The sequence below is a fragment of the Anastrepha ludens genome, chromosome 4 (genome assembly GCF_028408465.1).
Source record: "Anastrepha ludens isolate Willacy chromosome 4, idAnaLude1.1, whole genome shotgun sequence".
Taxonomy (NCBI): Eukaryota; Metazoa; Arthropoda; class Insecta; order Diptera; family Tephritidae; genus Anastrepha; species Anastrepha ludens.
This window is the reverse complement of record NC_071500.1, coordinates 122009021-122028453: the sequence shown is the minus strand read 5'-3', so window position 1 is coordinate 122028453 and position 19433 is coordinate 122009021. Positions and strand designations below refer to the sequence as shown.

General features: G+C 35.7%; 1 protein-coding gene across 1 annotated transcript in view; it reads right to left on the bottom strand.

Moving 5' to 3' along the window:
- LOC128860929 (nuclear hormone receptor FTZ-F1) overlaps positions 1 to 19433 on the bottom strand; it is a 158960-nt gene that overhangs the window by 52723 nt on the left and 86804 nt on the right. The window lies entirely within an intron of this gene.

The following is a 19433-nucleotide window of genomic DNA, read 5'->3' as shown; positions in this document are numbered from 1 at the left end:
TGGTTTACTTTTACAATATTTGGATAAGAAAAACAAACAGACATTATGGGAAAGAAGTCTTCAAGGTTTACGGATATGTAAAGAATTAGATCACAATATTAGTAAACGTTACTTAAATGGTAATGGAGGACAACTTGAAGGGTACAGGAAGTTAAACTGCACACTTTGTAACTTAAACGAATTGGAAAACATAAGTCATGTTTTAGAAAGGTGTTCAATTTTGAAAAAGGTCCGATACGTATATTTGAGAAAGTTTTATTTAAGTCATGAAGAAACTATTAATACTTTAAATTTTTTGTATATTTTTCCGACAGACGACCACAGAATGATTACAGTTAATTCTTTATTAATATAATTTTATTTAAATCATTTTTAGGGTAGAATCACAGGAAAATAAAGTCTATCTACCTATCTATATGAAAAATTCAAAGCAGTCACTGTCCATGTTACTTCGTTACCGTTCGCGATTAAGAGAATACAAAAAGAGACGTCTTCCGGAAACCGCTACTTTATTTTTGGCAAATTTAGCAATTGAGTGATGTTAGTACAGCAAATAAGCAAATCTTTGCGTGCAAATGTATGCACTTAGTCTTTCTCTTCCATTTATTTGTTTATTTTCTGTACAAACGTTGCATTCTATCAATCTTGAATAACAACAGGTTGGAAAAGCGTAAAAATACGTGCAAAATGGGCAGGCACAATTGTTGCAAAGGTGCCTATAATGTAGTAGCCAAAATAACTTTCACAATTTTGCTACCGATGGCCAAATCTTATATTCTATAACTTTTGTATTGACAGTTTAGACTAGTTTAAACAGAATTTTGGCAGAGATTACATAAATAGAAAACTATCTAACCAGCTGCCCTACAGGTTCAATGTGCCTTGAATGTATATCCAAATAAAGAGTTCGTATTTTGGCAACAGCTTTAATGCTTATTGACTTTAGAAGAAAATAAAAATTACCGAACTGTGCGGTGGACCCGTACAGCAGCACATTCTCCGACAAAAATTTATGATTCGGCTATTCGAAATTAATTAAAATTTATACAAAACTAAAAAAAAAACACTACGCGGCCCTAATGTAAATGCGCTGTAAATTATTGTATTTTATTATAAAAATCACAACAGCTAATTATTTATTGTGTAGGGTATAATAAAATACAAAAAGTTTGTTTCTCGCTCTCCTATCTCTCTCTCTCCCTCTCTTAAAAAGTTTGTTGAAAGCGAAAGTGAAATATGTAATCGTTGGCTGTGTGCCAACTTGAGTTGGATTAACTTGACTTTGTTAGCTGCTCACTCAGCTCACAATTCGCTGTTAGTTTTTTATTATTAATTTTGTTTACACCTTTAAAGAATGAGTGTCAGCTATTAACAAGATTTCATGTACCAGCAGCACTGACTGCTATTCGCCTAAAGACTTGGTTTTAAGCAGATGCATACAAACACATACACACAAATACACCATATACATGTATGGCAATAAATATTTAGATAGGCACACAGCACAAATCCTTTGAGCCGAACGATCGCATACATTTTTGCCTTATACAAATATGTGTGTATGTGTGTATGCAAATACATAAATATTGATTACGATTTGATTTCTTAATTCACTATCTTAGGACTGTTCGCTCCATATCCGTGCTGTGCCACCATAAGAAACAGCAGGCTGCCCGCTGATTGATTGACCAAGTAACAAAATAACGGACTTGTGCGTTGACTATTCAGCTCGTTCAGCCGCGAGTAGTTTGTTAGCTGCTCATTGACGGTATGTGAAACAAAAACTATGCGACAGAAAGGTACGCCTTTAAATTGCACAAGTAGGTAGACGCCAATTTTTGCGTCAGTGGCTGGTTTGGCTGTTGTTCGTGCCGCCTCTATTGTTATTTGCTGCACAAGAGCACATTTTTTTCTTAGAGCCAACATAGATGCTGTATACTTCCAGGAAGAGAGCTTTGTTTTGGTAAGAAAGCACGCAACTAGTAAACTAAATCCGCAGTGGTTTAAAATCCTTCTTAAATAACTGAACGGCACTAAGTAAAAGTGCAGCTGAAGAATAAAAATTATTTTTCTGGAACAAAAATGTGTTCAACTGCATTTTTCGATTTCAGTTTCGGTCAAAAAGCGAATCTTACTAATATTACAGATAGAGGCACGTGCAGCTTTTGCAAGGTGGTGCAAAATTAGTCGCCGAATATTGTTTTCGAATAACTTTTTTACTAAACAACAAAAAATATTTAAAGTGTAATGTAACAAGTGTCAAATATGATTGAAGTACGAGGTTATTTCAAAAAATTATAAATCTTCCGATAGACTGATTAATTTTGTGTCACCTTGTAATTGTGGCTGTTGCAATTTGAATAAATAAGCACAATTTTCCGCATAATCCAGAAACAAAATTATGCGTAAAGGTTGGGTGTAGCCGCTTTCATTAACACGTTGAATGCCATGGGGGTCACCGGTGATCAGCACTAAATTTTTTTGTAGCGGTGACCCCCACGGCTAGGATTGCAACAAACACATAATTTGGCTAAAATTAAATTTTTTTTAAAATTTTCAATTTTATTTACGTCATTCCAATAGTGTAATTAATATAATGTAGTATAGAACATACAAAAATATTTTATTTAAATATGAGAAATGTGTGTATAAATTTCATGTGTACATAATATGTTTTGCATAGTAACACATTCATGTTGGCGCACTGGCAAACCATGTAAATCGGCGTGGCATTCAACGTGTTAACAACTCCTCTTGCACTTCCTTCCACGCAGCGTGCCTGTAAAAAACTCGATCAACAAAACACTATATTCAGTGTGTATGTAACACACAAGATTCGAAGAGAGAGAACTTCGATCCACCATTCAATAAAGTTTTGTTTTTTAAGCAGAAGCCTGCATTTTTGGTTACTTTTGTAATAAGCTTGCGTGCGCACATGCATCCACGTAAGTTTTTTTCCATCGTCTACAAATATTTTTGGAAAATATATTGATGATGCTGCACGCTATATTGCACTGGCGCTTTTGAATGTCTGCCAACGAGGAACTGCTTTATCAACTCATTTTCCTTAGAAGTGCTTTTTCGCCCTTTGGGGTGTTGTCCCAATGCTTTATATTATATTTATCCCATGTTCCAATATTAAGGATATGTTTAATATTTCCAGAATTATGCTTCCGGATGATTTTATATTCTGCACCAGGGTCCTTTCGCTATGAGACTACATTCTTACTTTTTATCTCAACTTATAGAAGTACTCTAACAAAAACTCTTACTGCAGAATTTGAATCAATTCATTGTTGAATTTTCACTCATCAACGTATCCGTATCGCTGAAAATGTTTGTGAGGGTTCAGCTATTAAACATTGGCTTTTCTAAAATATACGGTAGCGAATTTGAGCAAAATTCAAACTTATATAAGTAATATACTACATCTAATTTTCATTGACAATATTTTTTAACTTTTAAGACAGCGGCAATATTCCATTAATTGTCGAACTACTAAGTTTTTGGAGCGCAGAATTGTTTCAACTGCATTTTCCAAACCTCTATTGATTTGAGTTTTATTCTATCAAAAGAGTTTTGCAGATGCCCAAACAAATGCTACCCCATGATGGTTGCCTCAAAACTCCCAAGTCAAGCGCTCCTGGTTTCTGGAACATCATCGTAGTGTAGAGATGAAGAAACACGAGGCGGTTTCTATATGTCTATTCTACATTTCAATTTATTTTTTCATACTTTCAATCTACGTCACTTTCCAAAGACTTGGTATAAACTAATGTGCAATAAAATAAAGCCTTGCTTAGTCAATATTATCGGGGGAACAAGTTTTACATAACCTTTTTATGACCAGTTTTTTAACAAAGATTAAATTGATATTTAAGCCAAGTTTGTGTTTGTTTACAGCCGCTGTCTAATTTTTGTTTTACAGAAGCGGTGTATAGTGTTACTTATTGTGGAAAATTTATAATCTCTTCAGATTACTTCTTAAATTCGAGTTGTAAAAACACAATTACGACGCATTGCAACTCTGACCACTTTTGTAAACAGATCGGAACAATGTAGCCGTTTTACAAAGAATGTCACATTATAAATCGAATTTCATACGATTTTACACCTCGGCCATTCAGGTTTTTATTTCCATACAGTATAAAAGTTTTTCAGAAATTTTGGGAAGTAAAAATAAAAGTATTGATGCATGTGGAAGAATATGAAACTTAACCGTCTTCCAACTGTCCTATTTCACAGTGTAGCCTCTTCTAACGGACCCCTCTATTAAGCGCACACTTCACTTAAGCGAATATTTTTTTCTATACCAAATCTTATGTATCGGAGGAAGTTACCCTCTCTTGGACGAACAAAAGCTGACTCACGGTGATTGTCCGCCCAAGAGAGGTTTCACTGTATATGTGAAATAAAATAAAGCCGAGCAATCGGGCGTTCGTTTGAATAGAATCGTACTTCCTGTAACATATTTTGCATAAGCGTTTGAAAAATAATGAAAACTTTTAATGTGATTATTAACCACAATTCCATGAAGGTGGGTTCTTCGTGCTTGGCTTGTTTCTTTTCAAGTTTTCTCAAGCATCCCAGTTAAATAAATTTAAAATATTGAAGTCCCATACCTTTCGCTAAATTCTTTTGGCGTTTATTTGCCATGGACATTTTTTGATTTCATGCATTGCATATGTCTTAAGTCACTTATTCATTATAAGATTAAAAATTCTTGAAAACTTTATTTAAATGACTTTAGTAGAAGTTTAACATACAATGTAAGATTTAAATAAATATAGCACAGAAAGTAATTGCCACGTGTTGACAAATTATTTCTTTCCCAATTAATTTTAATCATTTTTTAAAAGAAATTATAGTTCATAAAAACCATATAAATCACAGTTTTTGTGTAAATTAAAAAAAAAAATTAACAATTTTTCATTAAAACTTCACACTCTTCTAGAAAATTCCCCCTTCCAAGTGACTCAAGACTCGCCTCAACACAATCAGCAAAAAAATTGTCAAAAATCAACGCGATTTTTGGATCACTTAAAACTTGAGCTCACGATACTTCCGGAGATTCCTATACCGCATGGGCAAGGTAAGCGATCCCAAGTGCATATACTGCGTGGCGCGAGCGATGACACTGAACGCACGTTTTTCAGTTGTGACAGAGGGCTCGCGGAAACCGACCGAACAGACCGAGCAAATTAATCGGCAAAATCCTCGAACGCGAGGACAGCAGGAACATGGCAATGGCAGGTACATCGGAGACGTACTACGGAAAAATATATAGCCCTCGATACAGTGTAACAAATCAAAGCTTCACAAACAGTGACACAAGAAGACGAGCCTATAGCATGAAAGCAGACTGCAAATACGGTGGACTCAGATGTGGGAGAACAGAATTGGTACTTTATGGATGCCGTTTTGGTTCCCCGAAGTAGTGCAGAAAATAGCCCCGGGAAGGGGGTCTGCACAGAAGGAGAGGCCCTCCTCTGTTTTAGTGGTAACACCACTCAACGCAGTAGACGACGGTCGCTGTAAGTGGGAAGGCATTTTGAACCCTATCTCACCCACAAAAAAAAAATACCGAAGTTTAATGAAGTATAAAACTGCTTAAACGAAATTGTTCAAAAACTTCTGAGTAAAAAATTTTGAATTTTGATCAAAATTTGTCGATTTTCTACAAATTTTGTACAAAGTACGAAACTTTGCTTTATATGGTTGTTGTAGTATGAACTATATTTTTATACAAAAATAATTGAAACATTTTTCTTTTCACACTGACTGTAGTATACGATTCAATACATATATTAAAAGGAAAATGAAATTTCTGAAAACTCAACTTTTTGTGCTCAGGAAAAAAATCATTCATTTAATTGACACCCGTTTACATAACGTAGGGCCTGTACGGACGCTATTTACATTTTATTTCAAATATATTACATTTGATAAATTACAGTTCGTTTCTGGTCTTCATAATACAGCGGAAGTACAATAATAAAATTTAACTAAAAACATTACTGAATGTACGATTCTATTTTATTGCACACCACTTTATATTACAAGAGCTGTTCGAATTTAAAGCCATATAATCATAATTTGTTACCGAACTTTTTCCACTAGCTAATGAAGTGACGTATTCATGTAACTCCCCCTAACAGAATTGACACGCCCCATACAGACTTACGGGTACATACAGAAATTCAGGCAAGAAACTAATTAAGATTTCAGACACTGAAACGGTACAGACTTTTTTAAATAAAAATGCCTCAATTGATTTCTCTTTGATTGCCGATTTACATTAAATTTCCAATTAAAATTTCCAAAGTGCTAAAAAATTGGAAATGTTTTATCAACTTTTCCTTTCCAACGCATCAGCGCCACTACACAAATATAGTCAATATTTGATGCGTCACTTTCGATAATGTATCGCAAGATTTCAAAATGCTACATACATACTTACGCCAAAAGCAAACCTAAAATTACGAAATCTCATCGATACCGCAGCAAAAGGCGTGAAAATGTAACTTTTGTGAATATCGCTTGTGTGTGCGGTCCGCCGCTGTTTGCGATTATTCAACATATTTCGATATTTCAACATGCACACACACAAGCATATACATGCGGACGTGTACCTGCGTTCGCATCCAACTCGGAGCAGGCAGACAGCAAGCCAGCAACGGGCATTTTTTGGGTTTTTCTGATTCTTTCAACACTCGGCCAAACGCCGCCAATTTGAGTTTCCGTTTGCCAAAAAAACAACAATGGAATCATTTTTGCTGAATCCATCGAAAATGAAAACGAAAGTGCGCGTGGAAGTGGAATGATGCAGCGCCGGTTGAGCGGTCGAGCGAATGCTTAGTGAAAGCCACCAAAAGTGAGTAAATAAAACAAAAGTTAGTAAATAGCCGCTTGAATTGGGCCAACACTGCAGAAACCAACGAAAACAGTAATTCAATAAAAACAAAACTTGGTGAACACCAAAAATAACTTCGCCCAAAATATTGAAAACTTCAAAGATGAAAAATGAGTAACAGAATTAAATCAATTTACGGGCATCGCAAAAGTAAGTGGGAAGAAATCGAAAAGTCGATCGCACGCAGCCAATTGACTTTGCCCCTGTCGAGAAACGCGGTTACCAGGCCGGATAATGATGATGAAGACAATGCTGGTGTAGTTGTAGCGCAGATACGTCATAGCAAAGAGGGTGAACGATTGCGAAAATCTCTACCTCGGCGCACAACAATGGCGTCATCGCCAACGGCCTCTTGTGCCTGCCCCCAACAGCACTAACAAGCACGTTGTTTCTTAATTTTCACTCTCACTCGCTCTCTCTCTCTCTCTTTCCCTCAATTGCTCACTGTCGCATCGGCGCTCAGTTAGCCGAAACATGTTTGCAGACCTACAGACATTGCCCAAAAACATGCGCCTCTTCTACTCGATATACTGCCACCAATCAGCCAGCCAGCTAGCCTTGCGCACGAGAAAACGGAATCAAGCGCAGAGCAGTGGAGCCACGGCGCAACGCCGCTGCTACCCTGACCCCAACACACAACGCATCGCTGCGCGCGGATAATGCCTTGCCTACATATCTATGTATGTGTCTGCTGATTGGTTGTGTGCAAAGCGCCGAGTTGTGGGGGGCGCGCATGCGCAATAACTTCAAATAAAAAATTAAAATCCAAAAAGAAGTAAAACAAAACAGCTTGAAGCACTGTATTTTTTGTTTAAATTTTTTCTGTTATTGCAGCATAAACAAGCATTTGCCACAGTATGCAAATGAGTGTTGTGTACGCAGCCGTCTCCCGCCTAGGCCGAGTTACTCCAGCAGCAGCATAGGGGTACGTAATAATGCCTGCGAGGGCGGCGCTCACCACACGCTCGCACACGTGCATACGTAGATGAGTCGCTGCCGCTGGTTTTGTAATTTCATAACATTGAGTTTGATTCGTAACTTTGAACGCGGACATGGCCAGAATGCAAAATTATGTATATTAGCTTACTTTTATCGACGGTCGCACCGATTTTCTAAAAACCTACAACAGAGATATGCACAAAACGCGGTTCTTTTGCTGTGGCAGCCAAAAATAAATTCGATGAACAATAACAAATACTTCTCAATACATCCACAGTTCAATCACTGCGTTTTTGCAGGTTAAATGTTTTCAGCAACTGGCCACTAACTCACCGAAAAACATAAAGGTAGACTACAGCAGTCAGCTCAAATCGCTTAACGGCATGTTTATGTACAGTATAAATGTATTTACAATAAACATATATGGCACATAACTACATAGGTGGAAGTGAGGAACTTACAAAACTTTGGAAACTCCAGCCATTATGGCTTTAATGTAAGAACCGAAAGCATTTAACGATCGCAACAGTATTGGCAGCTAGAAACCCAAACTTTACGATTGGCCAATTTATAAGCTTTAAAGGTCAGAAATAAATGTGATCGCTAGATATGCGTCATTGCTGGACAGAAACAATGATTTTTGATAAAACAAGCAGATTATTTGCAGTTATACGTTAAAAACAAGAAAGGAACCAATCACTGCTTTTGTAAAGTAATTTCATTACCTTAGCTGAAAAATCTTTGGTCAGTTTATGCAACAATTTGCAGCAAAAAAATAATAATAAAAAAATTATCAAAAATCTGCTTGTCATACATAGGATATTTTTCTAGAGCTTGAGAACTTTAAATGATAATGCAAAACAGAAATGAATTGAATGAACTGGTGCAACGAAATTTTGTTTAATTATTATCTGGCAGGTAGTTACATCTCACTTATTTTTTGAATATGAAATCCGGCATATGTTCGCCACGACTACGAGTTACGGGCCCATTATTCAATCAGTCCAATTTTTGACCACTTTCTAATCAACTATAAATGAGCCCAATCAGCAAAAATGCGACGCAAATGATGGTAATTTGGCTTCAATTCTTGCACGAGCAGTATTTCACAGGCACGCAAGCCAAGATCCTTTCGAAAAATTTCCCACGTAGTCGAAGGATAAAGGCCAACAAGTTGCGAACGACGACGTCTTCTTCTTACTTTGGAAGTGTGCTAAATATTATATAATATTTGAAAATGCCAAACTGTCATGTTCCGCCAATCAAAAATGGCAATAATACATGGGCAATAAGTGACAAGGAAAACCCTTACTATAAAAACACCCCTAATTCATTCATTACTATAAAAGGACTCAAAAGAGAGATGCAAAACTCAAAGTTAAAAAAGAGCACGGATTCGTTTTAATTAAAGCTGAAGCGTTAAAAAAGTTGCCCTTTATAAGTTTGGTTAAATTGCTAAAGTTATTTAATCATTCCATTAATCTTCATTATTGGAACATTGGAACCTGTGGAAAGTTGCAGAAATGATAATGATTCCAAGACCGTGAAAAGATCCACATCTGGTTTCTTCATACCGAAAAGCTAATCCTTAATCGATTGACGGTAATTATCGGGTCTAAAAACTGTTTACCTTCAAATAAATTGGGCTTTCGCTGTAAGCTCTCAACCATTGACCAGGTACATGAAACTCATCTGAAGATAATAAAAATGAAATGGCTAATCGGACGAAGACCAAACCTGTCCATATATAAGAAAATAGATATATATATTATAATGTAGTGTAAGCAAATTATAAAACCTGTGTGGTCCTATGGGGTTGCGCCGGTCAAAATAATATGATATAAACGTACTGCAACGACTCCAGAATAAAATCCATCGAGATATTCTCAACTCACCTTGATCCGTTCGCAATAAGGATATTCAACGTGACCTCAAAGTCTATACGGTCGGTAAAGAAATTAAATACAAGCAGAAAACCACTCCCTCAGGCTTCAAAGGCACGTGAATGAGGAAGCTAGCAAACTCCTGGCATGATTGCTGTTAACTTAAGAAAGAGACTGTGAAAATATCTGCAAAAAATTGTACTGCTCGTTAATTTATTGTAATTAGTTGCAGTGGCAACAAACATTGTAATATTTTTTATTTATTTATTTATATAAGCTTATACAATGTAAATTTACATATGTACAACCTAAAAACATGCAGCGCTAGCATCAGAGGCTATCAGCTGACATTGTAATATATTTTACATTGTTTACTCGCATATGTTTGTAATAAAAACATAAAATAAATACAATAAATAAAAAAAATGTATAATAATATTTGACACTTGTGAACTAGACATCTGCAGTGGAGTATAAAGATTTCCATCACTCAACTTTTACTTTGTTTTTTGTGATTTAGTAAAAAAGTTTTTCAAAAACCAAATTGATTGATTAATTTTGCGCCACCTTGTAAGTTAATTGCAATGTTTTTATTTTTCTTGAAAGAGTAAACTGTGCCTTTGGAATACCATTTCGTTCAATAAATTCAATTCCATTTTCAGTACATTTTCGAGAGTTTTGTCAGTTATCGAATGTCAGCTTCTCTTTCATGTTTCAATGCTTGAATTACGATTTGATTTATTGGAAGTTTGCACTTCAACCACATGGTCTTTTGTGCCCGGTTGGCGTAACATTTAGCCTTAACGCCGCCCCGCGCAAAATAATCTAATAGAGTCAAATCGCTGCGTTTAAACGGGCAGTTGACAACAACGATTCGACTGATTATACGATTCTAATGTTTTTCAACTGTATTCGAGCAAATTGCGAGTAATTTTATTAGTGTCTAACCATGAACTGAATTTCTGACACATCACAAATGCTATCTTAGCCGCAAAAAAAAACATCGATAATTCAAATTATAAAAATCCAAACGCTCGATGGACCACTGTGTACACTCTCTATTCCATAAAATCGATATTCTGCTTTGATATTTGGATGTAAATAACTTTAGTTGTCATACTTGGTTAGTATCAAAAGTTAGAAAAATCAAAACCGACATATATTGAGATTTACTAGTTGACGTCCAAAATAAACACGACTGGCGTCATAGAAATGTTTTTGAAGTTACATCCCTAGCTGACTTCCAGTGAAGGCTTGGTGACATTCGGTTCAGTGGAAGCGAAGTTATTGCGTCTGAAGTGCCAGTATGTTTTATGTTTGTGTCATCGGTACAAAAATGAGTTTCGAATAAAGAGCTAATATCAAATTTTGTTTTAAAATCGGTAAAGTGTATGGCGATAAATGTATCAAAAATGAACCGAAATCATCGTTGAAATTCATGGAATCGGGGTTGAATATCTCCAAAACATCGATTTATCGCATATTATCTGACCATTTGGGCTTACGAAAAGTCTGTGCAATAAACTGAAAAATCCGTCTTACAACCACTAAGTTCCCTTTTCTTCTGTTTAGTCTGAACATATCATAAGCTTGAAACATTGTTGTTGTTCTCGCAAAGTGAAAAAATACCAACAATAAAAAGTGAGTAAGAGTTAAACTCAAGTTAAACTACAAGCGGTGAGAAGTTTAAGAAAAATATTTATATTATTTTAGCTTATTTATTTATTCATTTAATCTAAAAAAAATCATTACTTTAAATAAATTAAATATTTATTCTAATTTAATAATTTCAGTGATTAACTACACATTTGGTATTTTATTGTATTTTTTTCCTTTTTATTGTATTTTTCCTCTTACCATTTTGCCTAAATAAAAATCCAAAAATATCAAATGACTTCTCTCATTACTATTAGTGTACAAAATAGGTGCTGGAATAACAAATACATATTTATTGCGAAAAAGAAACTATCGCGCATTTAAGGGTTAAAGCAAAAAAATACATTTTTCCAAATCTTAGAGTGGCGCCAAGTATTTCGCAAAACTCAACTGGGCACACAATTTAAGACTATTCAATACCCAATAACGGTACAGCCAAAAACGGCAATATTCTTAGTAACTTCCCAACTCACCCATTTGCGATTGCCCAATGCCAACATGACTGACTGACCAACTGCCAGAAAAAAATATGTATTATTTTTCCATACTGACTTGAAAATTTTAAAGCTTACCAAACTTGGAGGGACTGATGGACAACCAAAAGAAATCGATTGCATGCAGTATACTCGAACAAAAAATCGACAAATCATCATCAACTACTACAGATTTGCATTTCAGAAAAAAAATTCAGGAAAAAATCAAAATACGGCAGCAATGAAACAACAATAACACAGAAACAAGCGATGAAGGAAGGAACTTAACAGAATGAGTTAAACAAAATCAAAATCAAAACCAAAACCAAGTAATAAAAAAAAAAACGCTGCTACGACAGCAACAAATCCATACAAAACTACAAGAAATTAAAGCCAAAAAAATACAACAAACGGAGGCAACAACAATAACAACGTGCTTGCAAAAACAAAACAATCATCTTAACCTGAAACGAAACCTTGTAACATTTTTCCGTTTCGCCTTAACTTAATTGTCGTTTTTTTTGTTGTTGCTAATTTTTTTGTTTTATTTGTTGCCTGCTGTGTTGCTGTTGCTGCTGCTCTTGTCATAAATGGATATGTGTGTTGTTGTATACAAGTGTGTGCACATGTGGCTAGCTGCTGAGCTGGTTCGCTTGGTAGCTTTGTTGCTTGGTCATGCCGGTTTTCAACATCAGCCTCAGCCTCAGCCAGACAATGTTAGCCAGTTAGCCGCATTTGTGCATACATACAAAGCCAATTGCATTATGCGTAAACGCGAATATGACATATACACGTATACAGGGTGGTCCATATATCGGTTTTTGTTTTTTAAGCATATGTTATTTTGACGGTGGCATCGCCCTCGCAAACTTATTTCTAAGGTCAATGCGCTTGCAGCTCAAACAGTAGGTTCATTTAAAAGGAATTAAAATGCAAATAATTTAGAATGAATTATGCCCACAATGCAGCTTTTGAAAGAGTACCATTGAGCAACATCTCAACATCTATCGATTTGACGGTTCTTTGACTAAAACAATTTTACTAGTATTCTAAATTCGATGCCCGACTTTAGGTATAATTGTTAATGGGTATGTAAGAAATTATTGTTTCAGAAACAATATGCAAATAAATAAATAAATATTCTCTGACGAAGGACTTCAAAAACTGGGTCAACAATTTGGGGTACTGAGAGGTCAGCCTAGGCAGCCACATTTTTTTAATTGTTATAAATATATGGACCACCCTGTATATACAGATATGTTTAGCATGTATTTTTATGTGCAGCCGCATATATATGTACGCATGTATGGATGCATGCGCAGGCTTAACAGAATATTAAGCGAGAAAAATTCCATTTACATACTTTCTGATATATGTGTGTGTACACATAAGCATGTACGTATATGTATGTATAATAATATAAAGGACCAAAACAATAACGATTCCAACGACGAAACAAAAAAGCCCTACAGAAGGCTCAAAACAATGAAGGCAAATAACGACAACAGAAACTAAGAAGAAAACAACAGCGAAAACTCAACAATGCAAACAGCGCAACCTACAACAACACCACTACACTGACACGGAATCTTCAAACCGGTGCTAGCAAAAAGTTTTCTCTTCAAGTTGCGCAGAGTAAATTAACTGAGTAAAGAAAACATTGGCGCTTCCAGGGAGAGTTAGAAAGAGCAGAATAGAGTTGCCGTGAATTAAGTTTTAGTAATATATATGGTAGGCCTGAGGGCTCAAGAATATTAAAAATGCTTTAATTATTTTTAATATCCTCGTGCCTATGTATGTATGTATAGTATAATATGTACGGGGGTCGTTTGTAAAGACCGTGCAAAAATAAAAACTATTTATTGTTTGCGACAAACCTTTGTTATTTTTCGACATCGTTTCCTTTTAGGCTTATAAACTACATCTAAGCTGTTCTAGTTTGCTGATCCCTTCCGAATAATAAGAATTGTCCAGGTCTGAAACAAAGCCATTCGTTTCTGAAATCACCTCCTCGTTTGAATAAAATCTTTTCCCGTTAGTCAGTTTTCCCGCCAGTCATTTCTTCAAATTGGGGAACATATAGTGGTCTGAGGGATCCAGGTCTGGGAACAGCGGAGATGTGAAATGAGTTAAAACCCCATGTCTATTAATTCAGCGACCACAACAAGCGACCACAATTCAAACGAATGACAAACACAAAGAAATAAACCGATCTGGCTGAAACTTGATGGGTGTTCTTCCAAGAGTTGTTTCTTACTACCTCGATACGCACCAGTAGCGCCATCTCTCTGACATTGTAGAGTATGTAGTTTCCGCTGAATTAAAGAAGTATGTAGGTTCCGCTATCTACTCCCAGAATTAAAGTGATGGTGTGAATTCGCTCCCTTTATTGCAAGCTCAATGTGGAATCATTGTAGAAAAAAATACTGACACACATTTTTTTTTATATCAAAATACCATCTAATTGCTAAACTTTAATGCATTGATAGTTTGCCATTTCATTTTATAATAGCATTCAGCCAATTTGGCTTCGAATGTAACAAATTTTTTGGTAATTTCCTTCCCAATACTTTAACATTATTTTAATAGGGCTGCCTTTAACTAAGATTTGCTGGTAGTGCACCTGTTTCGCAGCCTCCGCTTCAATTCATCCCACAGATAATCTAGTTAAGTTCTGACGATTGTGCGAGTGTGTGTGAACATATTCCACATTTGTATATCGTGGGCCGTATGTTGGTGGTATTTGTCGTGAACTTTCGAAATTTTCTAACCCTTTACAGCGCTGATCGGCGCTCCGAATGGTGAAACGGCTTCGTTGCATTATTTCGTCTATTTCTACATCCGATAAAGACAACTATTATGCAAAACAAAGATAATTTTGCACTGAGATGGCGTCAATTCACTTTGTTTTTGACTCACTTCAGAAAAATTGAAATTTTTATTCTATTTTATTTTTATTTTTTTATTATTGTGATTCATAAGTTTTGTTTATTGTTTCTAAAGGTTATCTGGAGCAAAAGTTTGTGATAGCATGGTGAATGTGCTAGACAGCGATGCTTCCTCGTATGCCACATTGGGTAGCAGAATTCAAAGTTTTCTACGGAAAGGCAATTAAGATATGCGATTATTAAAATAGGAAATCGCAGAAAAAGAGATACTGAAGAGTAAAAGCAGATTCCTATTTTTTCACTATTAAAATAGAAATATATTCAATGACAACTAAGAACTAAAGCTCCAATTTGCATTCCAATTTTAAAATATGTAAATACATTCAGTGTTTTAAATCTCTTGGCAACTCTACATACAGCGATGAAGAGCGATTGCGTATTCCAAATCGAAAGCTTCGCCATTGCAGCAAGCCCCAACAAACTCACGTACACACACATGGTGTACACAAGCACAAGCGCATGCATAGTGAACTACGCGACCCAAAAACCTAAAGCCAAAGAATTCACTTTTGCTTTCGGTATGAAATAATCGCTGAGTATTTCGGTTCGTCTCACGTCACTCGACACAGTCATTGCAATTGTTGGTTGTAGTTGTTGTTCGCTGTGCTAGTACGACTGCCAATGTGCTCGCTGTTGCTTAATGGCAAATAGTTGCCGATGTAGCAGTGGACGTCGTTGTCGCCGCCAACAGAGCCATCGGCAGCGAGAGCGTTGCATTCGTTTAGGTGATTAGCAATAAGAGGCCAAACAAACAAATATTCGCAAGAGCGGAGAGCTCGTTATTAAATAGGCAGCAGCGGAAGCGGCTGCGATGCCAACGCGCACACAGTCATATACCTCTCGTTTTGTTGACGCTTAACTACGAGTAGTTAGTTTCTTGGCGATCTTACACCCACCCGAACGCCAATATGAATTGTACTCTCAATTTATGATACTCACTGCTTAAACTTTAAAGTCAAGCGCCACAACTCACCCCGCACAACCGGCATCGATCCTATCCTACTTACAGTCACATTGCCCCACATTAACCTGGCCTACCTCACTTATACGCACACATGTAAACTATTACGGCACACTGCCGCTCGTTTGCGCTCTCACAGGCCGAAACAAACTTGAATGTGGAACGATTTGACGGTGGGTGAAGCAGAGAAAAGCTGAATGGAAATATGTGTGCGAGCAACGAAGATACGACGACTATGGCAACAACAAATATATTCATCATTGAATAATGTAATAAGTGAAAGTGTAGCGCTGACCTACTTTTCGCTATAGATTCAGGTCTATGTTAGATAGATTAATTTCGTTTTCGTTTCACTTCGTCGTTTGGCGATTCGTGCGCGTGTGGCTTCTCACGTGGCCACCCCCGCTGGCCCTACACTCGAATCACGCTCGTCATACAGACTTTAGATTTACATGGTATGACCACTCATTTACATATATACATACATATACCATATCCATATCTATGTATGTTTGTGTTTATGTTAGATTGGGCCATGGTATGGTAGGAAGAAGAAGAAACATTTAAAGATGTTGGCAAGTTTTTCAAATGGGACGTGGGGCGTAGATACATTACAGGTGAGGATTAACAGTTTAGTCGTTTAGATACAGCAACAAAATAAAACGAACAAATAAAAAGCGCGGAAATGGGCGTGAAATATACTCACCAAAAACATGAAGTAGATGAAACGGGGCATAACGCGTGTGTCGATGATGTTGGAGACGCATAGAAGAAAATCCCGTGGCCACTAATGGTGAATATCACAAGCGCTAACGTACATGTGTATGTTTCTATAAAGGCGAGCATGAAGAAAAATATGTGTGGCTATGTATGCATAATATGTATGTACATAACTATGAAAGTAAAGGTTTAGGCTGCACGGAGACACGTGCGCTTAGAATATATACAGCTGGTATTTTGGTTAGAATGTAGGTTAGTGGGTGTTTACAATTTTAGTCATCACCATCATTTACCACAACTAAAATACCCGAGTGACAAAAGTGAAAGAAAAAAAACTACACGCATTAGGGAGGAGTTGCAGGGGAATAGCATACTTAGGACACTACATACATAAATGTGGATGTATGTAAATATCTATATGTGTGTACTGTATGCATTCTGATTGGAATGGATAATATGCTAACACTTGAGAAGGGTAGCCATTTTATAAGAACATACTTCCTACTCCTAATACATAAGCTAAGGCAAATGGCGAAGCGGAAGCAAAAGGGGCACATTGTTGAGATATTTGGATATTCACACACACACACATCCATACATATGTAGTACCTACAAATGTGTACAATATGAAGCAAGAAATAGCAACTTCTTCTACGAGGTCTTATTTGACAGTTATGGAGAATATTTACTTTTTTTATTTTATTTTTTATGATTTTATGATATATTCAACTTTCTCGTCGGATAAATTTTCCGCTTTTCTACTGTTTATATATGATTCTGCAAAAAAGAACCAAAATATATAACTTTTTAATTATTTTTCTTTTAAGATGTCTTATTGATAATTGAATAAAGCTATTTCCACGTGAAACGATTTTTTTCGGCGCCTTATTAATTCATGCAGTAAAGGGCTAATACGGTTATACAACAATATTCACAATAAACGAGTGAGCGAAATCTTAGCAATCCAATTAAATTCAAATTTCCGTACTAAAATCAGCATGTAAATAAGTGTGTAAACAAAGTGTACAAAAATTAGCCTTTTAAGGTCTAGAGTTCATATGAAAATCCGATAAAAATATTTCTAGTTTTACGAAATTTTTTGATTTCGCGGAAACTTTCCTCATTTTTCTTGCACTAAAACGGCCTCAAGATCAATGTCATTAAGACTAAATTCATGGCTGTATATAGAAAAAATATTTACAATAATTTAACCTTATTGATACAAGGTTAGACGATAGAAAGAGTATCCAAATTCAGATAACTTGGATATTGGATTAATGAGAACTGAGACTGCATCGAAGAAATTAAGACACGAATAGAAATGGCAGGATTAGCATTGTGTCACTATAAAAAAGTTCTCTGCAGTCGTGAAATTACCATGCAGCTAAAAATTCGTTTCGTCAAATATCACCTATAGTCAGTAGGTACTTTTTTATGCCAAAAAGATATGAACCCTTAAAATGGTCGACATGAACAGAATAGAAGCCTTTGAAATGTGAATATACAGGCGAATGTTTAAAATCTCATGGACGTACATATAATATAACGTTTGCAACAGTGAAATTCTTCGCGCAATAAACCGGAGTAGGCAGTTGCGGTGGTGAAGCGAAGGAAGACAGCTTACTTAGGGCATATTCTACGAAATCGCAAGTACAAAATGTTGCAACTCATCCTGGAAGGTAAAATATGATATAAAGAAGACGAAGTGTTGAAAAAAAAAAAAAACAAATATAATGGTTAAGTAATATTAGACACTGGACTGGTATAGGACACATCAGAGAGTTGTGACGAGAGACAGAGACGCTTTTAATGAAATTACAAACAATATTTTTTAGAAACTTTAAATTGTAAATTGTAATTGAATTGTAAAGAGAAGAAGCTTTTGTCCACATAGAGCTTATGCTAATCTCCAGATATTACAAAAAATTATTAACTTCATAGTAAGAGTTCTATGAAGTCGTGTGATTAGATCCATGGAAAAGGAGACAAATTTGGTTCATTTTGATATTACTGAGAACGTTTCAATTTTAGGAAGCTTTAATTGTAACTGTACTACAAGGAATACGAAGCTTTCGATACTGATGAAACATCTTACAATACAACATGCAACTATGAAAAGGGATAAATAATTTTCTAGATATACATTCAAACACCGGTAAAAGTTCAATAAAAAACGAAATGAAATACCCATCAGTTATTATATTAGATATTGCTTAAATTTTGCACAGAACTGTAGTAACTAACAAAATCTACGCAGAAGCTTTTCTTCTAACCTTTATGTTATACTAATGTCACACACTGTTAACTAACTAGTATGTAGCCAAGCTCCTTGATAGTTCGAGCCATTTTTCAAAATTTGAAATTCTTCGCAATACGTATGTATATGAAAGTCATGCAAAAAAGGTGTCAAAAAAATTTTTAGGAGAAATTATATTTATCAAAAACATAAATAAAAGTGCACACATTTATTTTACTTCTCTTGATAATACTGTAAAATTTGGTGACAGCAGTTCTCATTAATTCTGATCGGTGTTTGAATTTCAAAATGGAATAAAATGATTTACATACGCACGTTGTTCCGAATATTGAAATATTTCAACAAGCAGCCTTTCTTAGTTCAGGATACTTCGATTCTGGCACAAATTTCCAACATTCAGTAAACTACGATCAATTATATTTTAATTGTAAAGCTTTATCGTATTGCGTCTCTATTAACTCTAATTCTCCAGACGCTTTTTCGGTCATAATAATATTAGAAATGGAAAACTAACCTTTATTAAGTTAATTGTGTTGGGTGGTTTCTTCCATATAACAAATGTGGAGTAAATAGAGAAAATGCGCAAGACCATAAACAAAAAGAAACCTCAAAAATCTGTTGGTTTTTTTTCTACCTGAAACTTGCACTTTCTGAAAATTCAATTATTTATAAAACTGCATACC